The sequence below is a fragment of the Quercus lobata genome, chromosome 11 (assembly GCF_001633185.2).
Source record: "Quercus lobata isolate SW786 chromosome 11, ValleyOak3.0 Primary Assembly, whole genome shotgun sequence".
Taxonomy (NCBI): Eukaryota; Viridiplantae; Streptophyta; class Magnoliopsida; order Fagales; family Fagaceae; genus Quercus; species Quercus lobata.
In genome coordinates this window covers 50,434,354-50,452,817 of record NC_044914.1, presented here as the reverse complement: position 1 = coordinate 50,452,817, position 18,464 = coordinate 50,434,354, and the positions used below count along the sequence as shown (strand labels likewise).

At 33.9% G+C, this 18,464-nt stretch overlaps 1 pseudogene; it reads right to left on the bottom strand.

The window, feature by feature from the left end:
* Positions 1-522: 522 nt before the first annotated feature.
* LOC115968392 overlaps positions 523-18,464 on the bottom strand; it is a 142,078-nt pseudogene continuing 124,136 nt past the window's right edge.

Genomic DNA, 18,464 nt, shown 5'->3' with positions numbered 1-18,464 from the left:
ATTAAAAATAAAAAAATAAAATAAAATAAAAGTTTCTGGCATGTTCAGAAGATTTGTCATCTCAAATTCGACTAAACCAACCCTTCCGAGGAGCAACTTTGATTTAAACACTTCAAATGTCCTCCCAGCAAAGAGTTTTAAATCAAGGACTATATACCATGAAATACATAACAACAATATACCAATCACCAATTTGCAAATTACAGGCATTGACCAACCAACTGGTCCAACCCACTCCAGGAAGGGTAAAGCAATAAGTGCTCGTTTTCTGCCTTGAGAAAATGTAGAACATTCATTTTGTAACCGCCATCCAAAAAAAAAAAAAAAAACTCAGGAACAGATGAAATTTCAGAATATACTTCAATATGGTGAAAGGTAAGTCATTTAGATTTTAAGCAATGAACCTAAGACATAAAATAAATTAAATGAGAAGTCCAATAATGGTCAAAAAACCAGTAAATGAAAACTTGATGGAAAACATTGCATAAAGCATTAAAGTGCCTTTTGCATATTACCGTGCAATCAAAACTCACTGTCATCCTCCTCAACAATGTGCTTTGCAACCTCTTGCTCCTGCTGTTGTCTCTCCCTCCTCTTCTTGGCACTTTCTTTCTCTTCATGAGAATCTAATAGATATCTAAGTACACGCACTGCCTTATTATGCATATTGATGCAGAAAGCAATTCTTGAGTTAAATGCAAATTTGAGGTTCATTTGTAGAGTAGATGTCCCCAATCTCCTTTGATACCATTCATCCATTTGCATGATCTATTGTGGCATCAATTGCACCATCTTGAATTGCCTTTGATACAATACTCTCAGCATAAGCAACAGGGTTTGCAGAGTCCAGTCTCAGCTTCTTTGCAACATCAGTCAGAGCGAAACGGGAATGAGATATTCTAATGATGTGAAGCCCAGTCCTTAAGACATTGTGCCACAGCCTAACAATCAATTTATGGGTCTGGTCTGAATTGAAAGTATTAGAAAACTTCTCAGCAACATTCCTGAAGAGCTCCAGATCACCAATCCATACCGCCTAAAAAGACGTTGTCTTAGTCAATATCGACAGCAAAAGCTCATGAACATAACTGGAGAGTTGAATCCGGAGCAACCATATTTCTGGCCTCAGAGTCATCTGCCAGGTGTCATGCAAGTAATTATCAAAGTAAATTGACATGTAAAAAAACTTTAGTCTCAGTTTAGCCACATTCTGCATGGCATATGATCTACATTTATAATATAGCTTACTATCTGGACTTTAAAAACATGAAAGATTTTTCTCAAAACATTTCTTTTTTCTTTTTTCCTTTTAAAGATCTACTTTTAAAGCTAAGAGAAGACAATCATAAAATTACAATTCTCTAACCTTGTTCTCTACCATGCTATCGATGGGTACTAATTAAAAAAACCTATGCTATCAATGGGTTTGAAGAAGAGGAAGGAGTGGGTCCGCCCCCTTCTTGAGGAGTCTCTGTTGTCTTTCATCTATATGGTAGCCATGAATTTAATTGTATGGAACTGTAGGGGCACCTTGAAGCCTAATTTTCAAGACTATGTTCATGATCTTGTTCGACAACATGATCCAGCTATTTTTGTGGTTACAGAAACCCATATTGGAGGTGCTAGAGCTCGGGATATCACAGAAAAATTACCGTTTGATGGTGCTATACATACGGAGACTATTGGTCGAGCGGGGGGATTGTGGTTATTGTGGAATTTTGACAAAGTTGATGTGTCCTTTTTGGCTAGCTTGGAGCAAGAAATTCATTTCACAGTTAAGGTACTCTCCTCTAACTTTAATTGGATGATCTTTGCTGTGTATGCTAGTCCTAGAAGTGCTGAAAGATGTATATTGTGGAATAATCTCTCTAACGTAACTGATCTTCATAAAATACCTTGGGTCATTACGGGAGATTTTAACGAGCCTCTTACTAGTGCGGATAAGTTTGGTGGTAGAGTGGTTAGCGTAAATCGAGCTCTGGCATTCAAGGATTGTTTAGATAAATGCAACGTGGTGGATTTAGGATTCTCTGGTCCGAGATTTACATGGACTAATGGCCGGGAAATTCAAGACCTTATTCAGGAAATGATTGATAGATTTTTAGTTAATCCGGATTGGTATCTTATCTACCCGAATGCTAGAGTAATGCACCTCACCAGATGTCACTCCGATCATTGCCCAGTGCTCCTGGAAACAATGCCTCAAAGGAGGATACACCTTGACCGCCCCTTCAAATTTCAGAGATACTGGCTTTCAAATTTATCCTTTCCAATTGTTGTGTCTCAAGCCTGGAGACAGCCTACTCAACTTCATGAAGCCATTCAGAAATTTGCTACTGATGCTTCTATCTGGAATAGGAATCAATTTGGCAACATTTTTTTGAAGAAGAATTAGATTAGAGCTCGTTTAAATGTGCTCCAAAGGATTATTGCTATCAGGCCTTCGAGCTATTTGTTAGAGCTTGAAAGAAATCTGAATCAAGAGTTGGAAGTGATTCTTAATCAAGAACACGATTTGTGGGCTCTTAAATCTCGGCTGAATTGGATGGTGCAAGTGGATAGTAACACGGCTTTCTACCATGTATCTACATTAGTGAGGAGAAATAGGAACCGAATCACTGCTATAAAAAATAATGTGGGGGAATGGATAATAAATGAGGCGGAGGTGATGGATTTTATCTGTAGGGGGTTTTGTGATATTTATTCTTCTTCCCACAGTGCTTCTAAGTGGTTGGCAAGTCCAGTCCAAACAGGGCAGGCTTGTTTGAATGATGAGGAGAGAGATAGTTTATGGTCCAGGGTGATGAATGAAGAGATTAAAGCGGGGTTATGGTCGATGAAAGTGAATAAAGCCCTTGGCCTGGATGGGCTTCATGCGGGGTTTTTTCAATTATTTTGGCCAACAGTGGGTGAATCGGTGATTCGGGAAATTAAGCAGATCTTCGCCTCAAGGAAAATGCCAAAGTATCTGAATCGGACTCATATTGTGCTTATTCCAAAAATTCAAGGGCCTAAAACTCTTGGGAATTACAAACCTATTAGTCTCTGTAACACAGTTTATAAAATTGTCACGAAGATTATTGTAGGCTGCCTAAGACCTTATTTGGAGAAGCTTGTCTCCCCTCTCCAATTGGCGTTTGTTCCAGGCAGGAAAGGAATAGATAATGCTATTATTGTCCAAGAATTAATCCACTCGATCAGCAGGAAAAAGGGTGCAGTAGGGTACATGGCAATTAAATTAGATCTTGAAAAAGCCTATGATAAGCTAGAATGGAGTTTTATCCGAGAGAGGCTTATGAAGATTAATCTACCCCAAAAGTTAATTGAGCTCATTATGAGTTGTGTGTGCTCGGTTTCATCCTCTGTTCTTTTTAATGGTATAAGTCTGGACCCCTTCTTCCCATTGAGAGGAATTAGACAGGGGGACCCTTTGTCTCCATATCTTTTCATTTTATGCATGGAGTATCTTGGTTAGCTGATAGAGGAGAATTGCAACCAAAAGCTTTGGAACCCACTGAAATCTTCACAGGGAGGGTTGTTTTTCTCCTACCTTATGTTTGCAGATGATGTGGTGTTATTTGCCAAGGCTGATCATGGAAATTGTGTGGCCATAAGGGATGCTCTTGATACATTTTGTAGTAGAACTGGCCAAACAATTAGTGAAGTGAAATCTCGGTTTTTTTTTTCTCCAAATGTGGACAAAGATAGTAGGGAGGCGTTTTGTGGTGTGCTGGGCTTTGCCTCAACTCCAAATTTAGGCAAATATCTTGGGATTCCCATTAAACATCCAGGTTCTCCGATGGATGTTAACTTCATTTTGGATAGGGTTAAACAGAAGTTGGTTGGTTGGAAAGCCAACTTACTATCTTCGGCTAGCCGTATTGTTCTCATCCAAGCATCATCTTCAACAATCCTCGCCTATGTCATGAAGTGTGCTCTTCTCCCCAGCAAATTCTAGAGGGCATTGATGGGGTCAATCAAAACTTTCTTTGGGGGTCGATTGAAACAGTTAGGAAAATCCATTAGGTGGGATGGAATAAAGTGACAAAACTGAAAAAAGTAGGTGGTCTTGGATTACAAAGTGCAAAAGGTAGAAACATTGCGTTGTTAACTAAAATGAATTGGAGACTTCACACCGAAAATGAGAGCCTCTGGGCTCGTGTGATTAAAGTGAAATACTGCTCCATTCGAAGAATTAATTCTAGGAATCCGAGCAGCCTCCCTTGCTCTCAAATCTGGAAAGGTATTAAAAAAGACACAGATTTATTCCGGCAAGGATCTAGGTGGGTGATTGGAAGAGAAAGCAACTTGAGCTTTTGGTATGATAATTGGTCTCATAAAGGGCCGCTAAGGCATTTGATCCAAGGCCCTTTGCCTTTTGGGGTGGCCGAATGGAAAGTTAAGGACTTAGCAGCCATTGGGGGATGGAATTGGGATATTGTCCCATTTGACATATCCCAAGACATAAAAATGGAGTTTCAAGCCATTCCTTATGCGTTCGCTGCTAGTAGCAAAGATAGATTAATGTGGAGGGACTCGCCGAAGGGTGATTTTACCATGAGAAGTGCCTATAATATGGCAGCTGGGGTGGATCAGCTACTAGACTTTAATAGTGGTTGGATTTGGAAGCTTGATGTTCTCCCAAAGATTCAGTTTTTCTTATGGCAGTGTACTCACAATAGTATTGGAGTCAATGAATGCCTTGCTTCCAGGGCAGTGAATACTGATTTACTGTGTCCTCTCTATTGTAAAGAACCTGAATCTATCATCCATGCCCTCTGAAATTGCGAAAAGATCAAGGCTGTATGCAATGAGCTTGATGTAATGGGTTTTGACAGAGACTTCTTTTCCTCAAATGTTGAAGACTGGATGGCGATTAATGGGAAAATGGACACAGCAAAAAATCAGAATTCTCCTCCGTGGAAAATCATTTTTTCTTTTGCTGTGTGGAATATTTGGAAGAATCGGAATCATGTTGTTTTTAAAGGGCGATATTTGAACCCTAGGTTAGCAAAATTTATCACCAATCAAGCTTTGGAATTTTTCTTTTGTGCTGGCTTATCCAAGGCGGTTCGAAATTAGGTGTTAAATTTGGTAAAATGGGATAGACCTGGGATTGGGTGGATGAAATTGAATATTGATGGGTCGTCTTTGGGGAACCTAGGAAGTGCGGGTGGAGGTGGTGTTATTCGTGACTAGTTTGGGAGATGGGTGGCTGGTTTTTCTAGGAAGATTGGCATAACAACGAGCTTTTTGGCTGAACTTTGGGCCATTCGTTGCGGTTTGATGCTATGTATTGATCGTAATTTGGCTATGGTTGAAATGGAGTTGGATGCTAAGGCAGTAGTGGACATGTTAGTTAATCCCCTGTACTCAAACAATGCCATTTACCCTCTGATAGAGGACTGCAGGTACCTTATTTCCCAAATATAGACCCAAAAAATTCCCCAACTGATAAGTCTGTCAATGAATAATTCTTATGGAAAAAACAAGCTGAGCCAGAACACTCTTAAAGTGAAGAGTAGCATAGACATTGTTTTACTCCTTGCAAAAAATATGTATATGTATTTAATGTGGCAAAATTGCCTTGGATTGCAAACGAAAAGGAAGAAAAGAACAATCCCAAAATGGCAGCAAATTATTCTCCACTGTGTAAAAAGGCCGAACCCAAGTATAGTCCTGCAGGGAACTACACAAAGTTAACATGAAATTACCAACGCAGGCAGATTCAGAAATTTAAAGATTGCTTCATCTTAAGATTTGATAAGGACCAACCTGGAGAAAGACGTGGCAATTAAAGGTAATGAAAACATTGGGACCAATATAATCATAAACGGAAACAGCATCATGTTGTATTGATGGCAGTACCCAAGGACCTAATAGCATTAACTTGGAACCTGTTAAAAGCTTATATTTCCACACAACAGATAGAACAAAATTGAGACCTTAAAAATTATGTCTACAGTCCTATATTCGTTTGTAAACTCATACTTTTGACATGATCACATTATACCCAAGTAAGACAAAAAAATGGAAATACACAATCCAATCAGTTCTTGGTAATGATTATAGAGAAAGCTTGGGTTGTAGGGTCTCATCATTTGGAAAGCTAGATAAATAAGACACCATTCACAAATTGTATAAAGTTTCTTGTCAGAAAATGTAAGTACTTGTAAGGAGAGTATGAATGGGCAAAGAAAATTATGCAAGATATCTAAAAAAGACTCTTCAGAAGCAATGACTACCGAGAACAGCAATCAATTCCATAGTTACAATTATATTCAATCAAAGCATTGCTAACAGTGAACAAGACAAAATACATAAATAAGGAAACTACAGGTCATCTAAAACCTATAACTTCAAGATACGAAACCTAATTAGTTTGTTGAGGGTCTATAACTTTCTTAATATTATTTGTTATTTTCAAAATATAATATTAAAAAAAAAAGTGATGCTAGAGATACATACTATTTTACAAAAAAATTTACAAACTACTAATGTGGTGAGTGATTATTGGTAAATGAAGAAGTGATGTTAATAGTAGGTTTAGATGAAAACTAGTAAAAAATTGACAAAAACATCAGTTTGTAAAAATGTTATAAAACAGTTTGTGTTTATAATATTACTCTAAAAAAAAATTATGTAAATCAAAATTTCTTTTTATCATGTTTAATTTGACTCAATTGAATTAATAAATGCAATTGTTTTTTATTATCAACAATTAATATTAGATGTACTCTTTTTTTGGATAAACAATATATTAGATGTACTCACTGATCTATAGGAAAATATTCATTTTGTAAATTAATGTTATGCTAAAATGTAAAACTCACTGTGGGGGGATGAACTTGAGCTTGGGCCGAGAACCAAAGGCCCAACAGATCATATCTTAAAAGATGGGTCTGACCCAAAGATGTGAATATGAGTGAAGAAGCCTGAGGTATAAAAGACAACTGCTAGGAACAAATCCCATGGAGGTCTGTGGTAGCTACCATTACCAAGGCTCCCTACCGAGGTAATAAGCAGGGCTTTTCAAATAACAAATACGCGAGGAACCACGAGTTACTAGTTCCCCTCTAATCCAAGATACCACCATCATCAAACTCGCCTTGGGAAACGCCATGAAGAGATAAGGACCACAGAGGCAGTCACCTTTGCATTAATGAGATGTTCTCAACCTAAACTCTTCCACATTAAATATTAATTGACCAACCTGAACAATGAAGATGCCTCCAAAAGTCCAATTTCATGATAAAGGAATGGCAAAATCAAGGGGTGATAAGACAAGTATCCCCCAAATCCAATTACGAACAGGACAGCTAGGAGAGAGGGGAGGGAAAATTGTCCATAAAAGGAGGGGAGGTGCAACAAGAAAAGAGATTCAGTAAAATTGAGTGAAAAGATTTAAGGAAGAACAAGAGAGAGAAAGTTGTAATAGTAGAATAGGACTAAGAGTTTTTAGTTTCAATCCTATCCTTTGTACCACGGGAAAGTTGTTCTTATATTAATAGAAGCCTTTCTGTTCCTTATTATCTTACAATCTGTTGTTTAGATCTCCCATTATGGAATTTCTTACCTTTTTCCTTTCACAAATTAATTGTTTAAGTCCTGTTCTTTGTCACAGTTTGAATAGTGGTTGTTTTTGAGCCCCACACTCACTTAATTTCTAAGTTCTATTAGTTTTAGTCCTTTGATTTTTGATTTTTGATTTTTTTTGATTTTTTTTTCAGTCCCCTATACTTCAAGTTAATTTAATTAAAGCCTCACCATCAATTTCTGTTAAAAATTTCTTTAAAAAAATCTAGAAAATATTTTTCAATCATTAATTTGATTTTTTTATTAAAAAAAAATGAAGAAAAAAATTAAAAATTTAAACAATTAATTGCAATATTTAACAAAAGTTAATGGAAAAATCTTAATTGAATAAAATTGAAATTTAATGGACTGAAATAAATAAAAGCAAAATTAGATGATTGAAATGAATTCTAGTTAAATATAGATAGTGAGTTTTACATTTTAACCTTAATATTAAAAGATTTTGATTTGTCTTCTACTTTGGTTACCTAAAAGAAGGGAGAAGATAGTGGAATGAAAGAGTGTAAAAGTCTAAAAGAGGATTAGGCTTGTCGACCTCTTATCCTGGGATCCTTAATTCAGTTGTCCCAGTTCTACCACCTATAGCAGGAACATCAAAAGAAAGCTAAACCACAATTTAATCCACTTGATGGTCATTTTTAATTACCTTCTTCTGCTATTTCTTAACAATATAATTCATTATACCCGCTTCATTAGAAGAAGTTGCTGGGGCAAAGCAGTTTCACCTAGATAATTAGGTGCAAAACAAGAATTGAGTTACCACTAACATTGTCAACTTGCCTCCTATTCCTGAATAAAATCAAATCATAGTCAACTATAGTCTCCTATTCCTGAATAAAATCAAATCATAATGGTTATATATATATAAACTTACAATTAAATATGATTATAGAGCAAGCATATCTAACAAGCCTTCGTCATTCCTAAATGCCAAATAGTTCCTCAAATTTTGGGAGGGGGAGAAGGATATCCAACGCCCAAACCACAAATTGGTGACACAAGCTAATAAAAGGGCAACCCAAAAACAAAAACAAAAATTACAAGATCTAAAAGCCTTCACTAAAAGAATACTCATCACTTTGACTAGCCAATGGGATTTCAATATGAGGAACTTCAAAATGACCACGATCTTTATTGATATATGGAGAGATAAACAATCTAGGAAATAAAAGCAAATGAATTAACAAATAGCAGATCACGCAATGCTGATTAAACAGGAGAAAAGGAGATACGGGCTAAGTTTCTTCTTGTGGTTGTGAAATATTGAATTCGAAAATATTAAATTCTTAATATCCCCTTTTCCATTGTTGGCAGAAGCCAATGTCCCAGGGTGCTAGGGACTCATTCTGGCTGGAGATTACACTTAATTTTTTGACACAAAGTAACATAAATATTGGCTGCCAAGTACCAACAATATTTCAAATACCTATTGCACTGACGGAACTCTCAAGGCAGGGTCTTGGAAGGAGTTCATGCTTCCTTTGTAGAGTCAGAGCCATTTTATACATTGCCACATTTACAATCTTCCAATTTGTGTACTTCTGGTCTTTTTGGTGTAACATGGATTTCTATAGCTGGAATCTTGTTCCCCTTGCCCCTTTTTTTTTTTCATCAGCATAAGTCAGCATATTCTCCCTAAGCTGATTCCAAAGCATCATTTGCAGGAACTGGATGCAGCTGAATATGAGGAAGTCACCAGTGCCCCAGGAGTTTTTATCAGCCTATCTTTCATTTCCTTTATAATTCAACCATTTGCCTTTCTCTTTTTAAGTTCTATTTTCCAATGCTTGAAATTTGCATCTTTGTTTAATAATAAATTTTTGTTATTGAAATTTAAATATTCACTGCTAATGCATAAATTTTGATAATGTGAAATATTATTTGCTTAAGTTTGTTTCCTTTGTTACATTGAAATTTGGAGCATAATCTGATAAGGAATAGATTTGCTTGAGGTTATATATGTGTGTCTTTGTGTTTTTAAGTTTGTATTAAAAAAATTGATATGATTGGTGAATTTGAAAATATGCTGCTGAAGACAATAAGTTTTATTTAAAATGAGATGTGATTTTGATTTGTATTAGTGTGTCTATCAACCATTGCTTTGTTCACTCAATGTAAGATGAGTCATTGAAGTGGAATGATGTGAACTGAATAATGAACAAGTAGTAATGTTAATGTAAATGCCTTTTTTTTGGTTTAAGGTGGTTCATCATTCAATTTTGTCATGTTTAATTTGTTCAATTTCCTTTTGTTCAATTGCCTTTTGTTTATTTGTTAAAGTACTTTCTCTGTTTTCATAATTATAATTGTTTATTCAATGTTGTTCAGGATCATCTTCTGTAAGAGCTGAATCGATCCTCACCAAAATGCATAAATATTGTCTAAATGTGTTGGATTCTTCATATGCAAAGTTTATGGTTTCTTTGCACATTTGTTAGTAGAATAGTGATTACATTTTTCTTTAATTTCATGAAAGTGAGTTAAAGCACTGAAGTCTCAAAAATTGAATAGACATAGTCAAATCATGTTTTATGTAATTGCATGTGTTATGATACTGGATTTAAAACTTAGAAGTTGGCATATACAATTTACCTTTGGCTACTGGTTGCTGTTGTGGTTTAGAATGAGTGAAAATATATACTAGTTTACTTATTCATAAAAGTCACAGATAATATGACATTAAACTATTATGCTTTATTTACAAGATATTTGAAAGTAAAAACATTAACATACAAAATGAACTTATTAGCACTATTGATTATGTATTGCTTGGTTATTGCAAAGCTAATTGGATTTATGCCCAGGCTAAAAGATTGACATTGGGAAATAAGGGAAAAATTATGGTTTTTGTGATTGTAATTTTTTTTGATAATGTGATTAACCCTTTGGGAGAGTTAGAAATATGAGAAATAGTAGGGCACCATTGGAGGACTAAAATACCAAAGATGGAAATGGAGGCAAAGGATTTTTTGGTTGCTATCTATTCGTCTCCCCCAGCCCATGCCAAAAAGCCCCACAGTTAGCCCCTTTTATGTTTACAATTCTTTGTTCCTTTCACTTTTTAAATTTTATTTCACGTGGCATAATTGATTAAGCCCTATCATTAAAATTTAGGGGTCTAAACTATTGCCTAGTTTAATTAGGTAATTTCTCAAGTTGAATATAATATGGTATTTTAATTTAATTGGATAATCTGATATATTTCACCTAGTCTATATATATATATATATATATATATAACTGAAATCTCTGAAATTCCCACAAATTTCTACGTCATCACTATTTTCTTTTTCTTTTTATTTTAGATTCTTTTTGTTTTCATTCCCCCAAATTTCCACGTTATTACGATTTTCTTTTTCTTTTTATTTTAGATTCTTTTTATTTTCGTTTCCCCACTATATAGAGTTTTGGTTGTGGTGATGTCCTTACTCCTAAGGACACTTTGGAGGTAGTTTAAACATAGTATAATTCTAATTATTAGGCCATTGCACAGCCAAAAACAAAACAAATCTTATCTTATCCTCTCCCATATATAAAATAAGATAAGATTTGTTTTGTTTAGAGCTCCCACATTTTTACCCATCAAAATTATTTAAATAAAAAAACAAAAAAAAAAACTTTGCTATACGTGTTTCAATCCATATACATAACAATTTGTCTGCCTATGTTTTTTGATAGGTCGTCTGCCTAAATTTGTATCTACATTCTAGTTAATATTTTGTTTGGAGGGGGCGTAAAAAAAAATTATTGATATTGCTTGTTATAATTAGAATTCTACAATACAAACCCACACTCTTCTAGAGGATTCTAGCATTTTACCCCTAATTTTAAGAAAAAATTAGCAATATGCCCCTGTTTGCAAACTATATAGGAGCGTGCCCCTGTTTCGATACTCGATTATACTAAAATCGAGTTCAATTAAATACTCGATTTGTAGAAAATCGAGTTATGCCCGATCAAACTTAAAAAAAAATATATAAAAAAAAAAAATTTCCATGGAACTCGAGTTTCAAGAAATCGAGTTCCATGCAAAAAAAATTTTTATAAGTGTGATTGCCCTATATTCAGGGAGCCCTATAGTGGCGTTTTTAAGCCCTATAGTGACGTTTTAAATCCCCATAGCGGCGTTTTCCTGCAAATTTTTTTACAAGTGTGATTGGCCCATATTCAGGGTGCCCTATAGTGGCGTTTTTAAGCCCTATAGTGACGTTTTGAGGCCCTATAGCGGCGTTTTCCTGCAAAAATTTTTTGTAAGTGTAATCGCCCTGTTCTGGGTGCCCTATAGTGACGTTTTTAAGCCCTATAGTGACGTTTTAGAGCCCTATAGCGGCATTTTCCTGCAAAAATTATTATAAGTCCCCATACCAAGTACAAGGGGCCCTATAGTGGCGTTTTTAAGCTCTATAGTGACGTTTTAAAGCCCTATAGCGGCGTTTTGGAACTCGACTTCCCTAAAATCGAGTTCCATTTTTTTTTTTTTTTTAGTTTTATTCGGCATAACTCGATTTTCTACGAATCGTGTATTTCATTGAAACTTGATTTTAAGGTAATCGAGTATCGAAACAGGGGCATATCCCTATATAGTTTCGAAATAGGGGCATATTGCTAAATTTTTTAAAAGTAAAGGGCAAAAGGCTAGAATCTCCCACTCTTCTAATCCATCGTTTAAAAAAATAATAATAATAAGAGAGAGAATTCTATTATAGTTGTATCACGTACAAAGCCAGTTTTGTTATAGTATTGTTATAGTAGTATTGTTGGCTCAGTTTTATCACGTACAAAGCCAGCTACATATCACACGCATTCACTCTAGCGATTGTGCTCCTTTTCAAGTTGTTGCAAATACAGACTTACTGATCAAGTGAACATCAGACCATTGTTTTACTATTGTTTTCATTGTTGTTTGTATGAGGGCAGAGCTCCTGCTGTGCCTTATCTCTCTTTATTCCAGATTTGATTTGGTTGAGTTTTGGATAGATTTTTAATTCTGTTATAAATTAGTCAACTTAGTTTTGTTAGCTTGATGAGTTTTCCCTTTTCACTAAATTTTTTTAAAAGGTTTGGGATTTGGCTAGAAGAAAGCTTTTTTTTGCTTTGAATGGTCATGAAGCGCCATCTTATTCTATTTGTCCCCACCACCAGAAAAACATTCAGGTAAGGCGCATAATATGTTTTAAAGTTTGAATGACAATTACCATATCATACAAAGTCCAAGAAATAAGGTTTTAAGGGATGAGCTTAATTATTTCTTCTTTTCAATAATAAATAATTTTACTGCAATATTGGTAATTGGTTGAGGAAATACAATATGTTCATATGGCTATAGAGTAGAGAACGGTAGAAGCCAACTTTATTATAACCACTTAAACTGAATTGACTAAATTCCTTATTGTTACAGACTTACAGGGAATAACATGAAAATGTGGAATTAATTGTTGTAATTTTGATTTTATTCCACGCCTTGAATTTTGTCTATACTATCATTACAAGACAGAGAAAGAAATATTACTACTCAAATTGATGCGTCTCTCTCATGTCATGGTCTCTATCCGCATCTTTGTAGTTTGTATTTTTCAACTGTTATGGGAAAATTAAGGCTCAATTCTGAATATTATAGCAATTACATCTTTGAGTTAAGAATTGTAAATTACTTTATAGGTTTCGATAATTATTCACTTGCAGTGAGTTGTTGACAACATAAACCCATACTTTTCAAAAGGCTACTTTAAATAACAAGTAAGTCAATACGTTTCTTGCATTTGGATATTAGCTAGAATTTTTTTCAAAATAAGTATTTGATCATAGTTGTATTGAATTGATTGCATTTCTAAAACTGTTGCTCTGACCTATTTTTGCAAAGTACTAAACATAAGTATTTTAAACTTTTGGTTAGTTGTGTCCGATAAATTAATAATTAATCTATACAGTTCCTTAGAGATTTTTTCCTAACCTTTAAGAGTAGCACATTTTAATTGTCTTTATTACATTTTAATTGTCTTTAAGTGGTTTATCCTTCCTTGGTATATTATTTGCTCACAATTCTCATTAATATGAAGTTTATAATTGCTTTTTGTTGTGAAATTATTTTTATCATGTAGGTATGACAAAGAGAAAGTAATACAATGTTTGATGTGGAGAGCTCATTATTTCTTTGGGATGAGGCTTCTTCAAGAAAATGATATGTTGTAACTATTTGAAATGGTTTTTTTAATTTATTTATTGGAACATGCTTGAACCATATCATTGTACGGTTTTTAGATGAATATTGTATATTTGACTAATCTATTTCTCCATAATTTCAATATTTATTTTGAAATAGAATTATAAAATTCGATTGGTTTCTAATGATTGTACCAATAAAAGTGTATGTGCATAACTTTTGTTCAACTATCCCGTGCATCGCATGGTGCTATATACATAGAACCAAAGTCTTTGAAGCTTTCACAATTTTTCGTATCATCATTTTAATTTATAAAAAAATTTTAATTTTTTAAACTAAATAGTGAGAGAGTTCTAACAGGAATTCTTGATCAATGATTTAATTCTTTTTTAAACACCTAACATTATTAGTTGCCAACCTTCTTTTTTGAAGCTTGTCTTGTTTTCTTTATTGTTTTTTATGTGAACTTCCTCAATTCAACTAATCCAAATTTCATATTGCTAAACTACACGGAAATGTAACTGAATTATGGGTGAGGATAGGAAAACTTCTCTCCTTGCTAAATATAATCATTTCAATTTTTAGTAGGTAGGTTTATTGGTTTATTTCATGGTTTTGAAAACCGGATTGAATTGGCTAGTTCAAATAGGAACTGAACCCTCAACTGGTCCAGTAAAAATCGTTGGTTCAACTAGTAAAAACCGAAAACTGAACCCTTTTCTAGTTTTTAACCTTCCAATTGGCCAAAATGGGCATTTGCACCTTTCGCCCAAAAGATGTAGCAAAATGCCCTTGTTCTGACACTATTTAGCCATATGCCCTTGTTTTAAACTTGATTTTCTAAAAATCGAGTTATAGGCAAAAAACTTATAATAAAAAATTACATGGAACTCGAGTTCCATGTAATATTTTACAAGTAACTCGATTTTCATTAAATATGAGTTTTTCATTGAAACTCGATTTTTAAAAAAATCGAGTTTCAAAACAGGGGCATTTTGCTAGATAGTTTCAGAACATGAGCATTTTGCTACTTGTTTTGGGTGAAAGGGGCAAATGCCATTTTGGCCCCTTCCAATTTCATTAAAAGTCACATTTAAGTGAGATGAGTATAAAATTCTAAAGACATAATAACGAAAAGATATAACATAGACAAATGAAAGACTAGTCTTGCTCTCGTAATAGCTAATTGGTTGATAAAATGGACAACGGACTAATAGGAAATCTTTGCTTTGGCCTAGATGCACTTTCATCATTTTTGCCCTATGTTAATTGTGGTAATTTACTCGATTATTTTTATTTTCATTTTTTTTTCTTGGGATTTTAATTTCCCCCCTTAAATGAATGTGAGTCTATACTTATGCATCAGTTTGTGCATACATGGTCATTTTTTAGATCATTGAAAATGGTTTTCACATGGCCAACTGCAAACTATCCAGGCCATTCTCAATGTACCCTTTGTGTCTGCATGATAAGGTTCTTCAGTTTCAGTTTGACTTGATTATTGCTATATGATTAAATAGAATTTTGGTTTAATGATAAAAGTGAAGAAAATTTTCATTCTAGGTGGTTGGAGAGATTTTGGTTCGTAATGGTTTGTTTGGGTGCTAGGTGGCTCTTTGGGGTGGTTTGTGGTGGCTTGGTGGTTTGGGTTGGTTGGTGCAACACACTGACAAGTTTTTTTTTTTGGCCAAAAATTGTGTAGGGGTAGGAGAGAGAAAAATAATATTTATATGGATAGAGAAAAAATATTGAGGCGGATGTAGGTGTAGCAACATATAAGTTTTTTGGGTTAGTTTTGCTAAAATTGTGTAGAGACTAATGTGAACGCTTATCATATAATAAATGGCAATTTATGAGGAGAGAGAAAGGAAACGTTCATTAAACTCTTTAATAAGAGTGGAAAAACGGAAATTCAATAAATGAGCTCTTTAGTGGGTTCTCAAGAGTTTCCATATCAAAATTATTTTTTCACCTATTTATGAACACAAGATATTTTCAAATAGTGGTGCCAATTACATATCTTTCCTTCTACGACTAAAGACGGTTAACACTTGCTATCTAAAGAATTTCAAGACTAAGTGTTAATGGAAGGCTACAAACAATTTGTTGTGAAGGCTTTTATGATCGTAGTAATGGCATTATTTGCTTTTATCGGAAGCACACAAGGGCAACCAATTTGTTGCTTTCGCAATGCTTGTTGTTGCCAAACTTGTAGCAAATCGCCGCACGTAAATAATTGAAATTTGCAAAAACATATAAATTGTATGAGTGAAGTATGAATAACATATGAAAAATATGAGTAAAGTATTTTAACTTTGGGTTGATTTGCTACATTTTTTGTACGTTGCCCTTCTCTCTCTCTCTCTCTCTCTCTCTCTCTCTCTCTCTCTCTCCATATAGCATGGTACAAACATAAAATACCACAATAGCTACAATTCTTGACATAAAAACTTCTCAAATGAGGAATTTTAGAGCTTCAACTTAGCAAAAATAACTATTAAGATTTAATGAAATTGTGTTTTCTTTTAAAGCGTTAAATTTTTTTGTCAATATATGGACTTTTAATTAGATCAATTGGAAGTTGTTATGGATGAAACACAGTGACGGAATTACACTATGGCCAAGGAGCCATAGCTTTTGCGTAGACCAATGATTTTGTTTCTTCACAACTTTGTTCATACTAACAAAAAATGGTTCCAACTTTATATATTTGATAAAAGAAACTCCGTCCAACAAAAACAACAAAGGGTGCTCTATTCATATCTAATATTCATTTTCTTCTTTTAATTAGAATGCTAATCACAATACTTATTATTTTAAAGCGCATTTTTTCAATTCTATAATTTTAGATGATCTTAGATATCAATCATAAAAATTATATTATTATAAAAGTCAGCCACAACTTTAAAGCACCAACCTGGGTTTTGGATTTAAGTATATATTATTTGAACTTGGACTTACTTGGAGCTATATGTTATATGGAAAACGCGGCCTAAAAAAACGTGGCTATAGGCTATAGCCACGTTTTTTTGACATATAGCCGCGTTTTAAAAACACGGCCAGAGAACCTTTTTTTTTTAGTGATTGAACAACTTAGGTACTAGGAACCTAGACTTACATTTGTCAATTCAAAGTCAAAGCCTTCTCCATGCCTTTCTACATAAAAACAGACCTCTTGGGAATTTCTCCCAGCAATAACCAAACAATGATTGCCCACTTGTTATATTGAACTCAAAAACCAGGTGCTGCAACAGGGGCTTTCCGAGCAGCATGCAGGAGGGATTCCTTTACATCTGTATACTCCAATTGTCCTGATCTTTTTAGGGAAAGGTAGCAGAACAACTGCAAGAGAGAACAGCCAGTTTCCAGAACGTGCAGTTTAGAAGTGAAACACTTTCAAATAGAAGCCACGATCACTGCTTTATCAGTGAGATTTGAAAATAAGAATCCCTTCCAGCCCCCCACCTAATTAAAGAAAAGAAAAATATTTATTTTCTACAATTGAATCTTGTCCATATGTGTTTTGTTTGACATGAGCCAAATTTTCACCAAACCCATTTTCAAATTTCCCTCAAAGTTCACAAATCATTGTCAAATTTGATGCAAACATAGGTTACAATATATTTGGTAAAGACTAGATAGACATAGGTTAAAATGTAATATCATAGTAATATATACTAGCCTCATCACACACATTCCGCGCATGTGATGAGACTTTTTTTTTTTTTTTTTTTTTGGATTAGAGTTATAATTTTTTCACTTATTTCAATTTGAGATTTACATTTATTTTTCCACAAAAATTGCACGTTTAGAACCACTAATATAGCCAAAAGTATCATAAGGCTAGCTCTAAAGAATGAAAATCAGAATAGCATTAAAATATATTTAGTTTTTTTTTTTTTTTTTTAATTGTGATATGTGGCAATTTTATTTATTTATTTATTTTTCAGAACTTGGGATAGGTTTTTTTTTTTAATAGAAAACCGGACGGTAGTTTTTATTTTAATTTTAATAGAAGGTGGGGATTGTGAGGAGTTTTTATTTTTTCACATTTTTGATATTAATTTTTGTCAATTTACGGTTTTAACCCTTTTTTTTTTTTTTTTTAAAGAATAAGGATAATTTAATTAAATTTGGGGTATTTTTGTAAGTCAAAAAGGCAATATCTAACCATGTTACCTCATTGTATCTCTTCTGATCAATGAGAAATATTAGCAGTAAATCTCTAGCTCTAGCAAGGGGTGTTTTGCAATAGTTTGAGTCCCAGATGTAGTAGTGTCAACATCCATGTCATTTTTATCCTCCTGAAACCAACCTTTAACAATTTTAGTTTTCAAAAGCATGAAAAGCATGAAAAGCTTTCAATATATAAATTCTGATTACGATGAAAATAATTCTCAACTAACTATTCTTGTAATTTAGGATGCTTAACAATATTAAATGTAGTGGTCTGTGACTCCATAATACTAAAGTCATTATATTTCTAATTTTTTTTTTTTTTAAATTTATTAAGTAAATGATGATAATTAAATCCAATCTGAAAGTACGTAATTTAAACTCCAAGAAAACATAAAACATATGTTTGAATAGTTACACATAATTATAAATCGTTAAGTAGAAATTAGATTGCAAATCAAACCCTGCCAGCCTTTGAATTCAATTTCCATTAACCTTTCTTCACATGAACCTCATTAATATTACCATATTC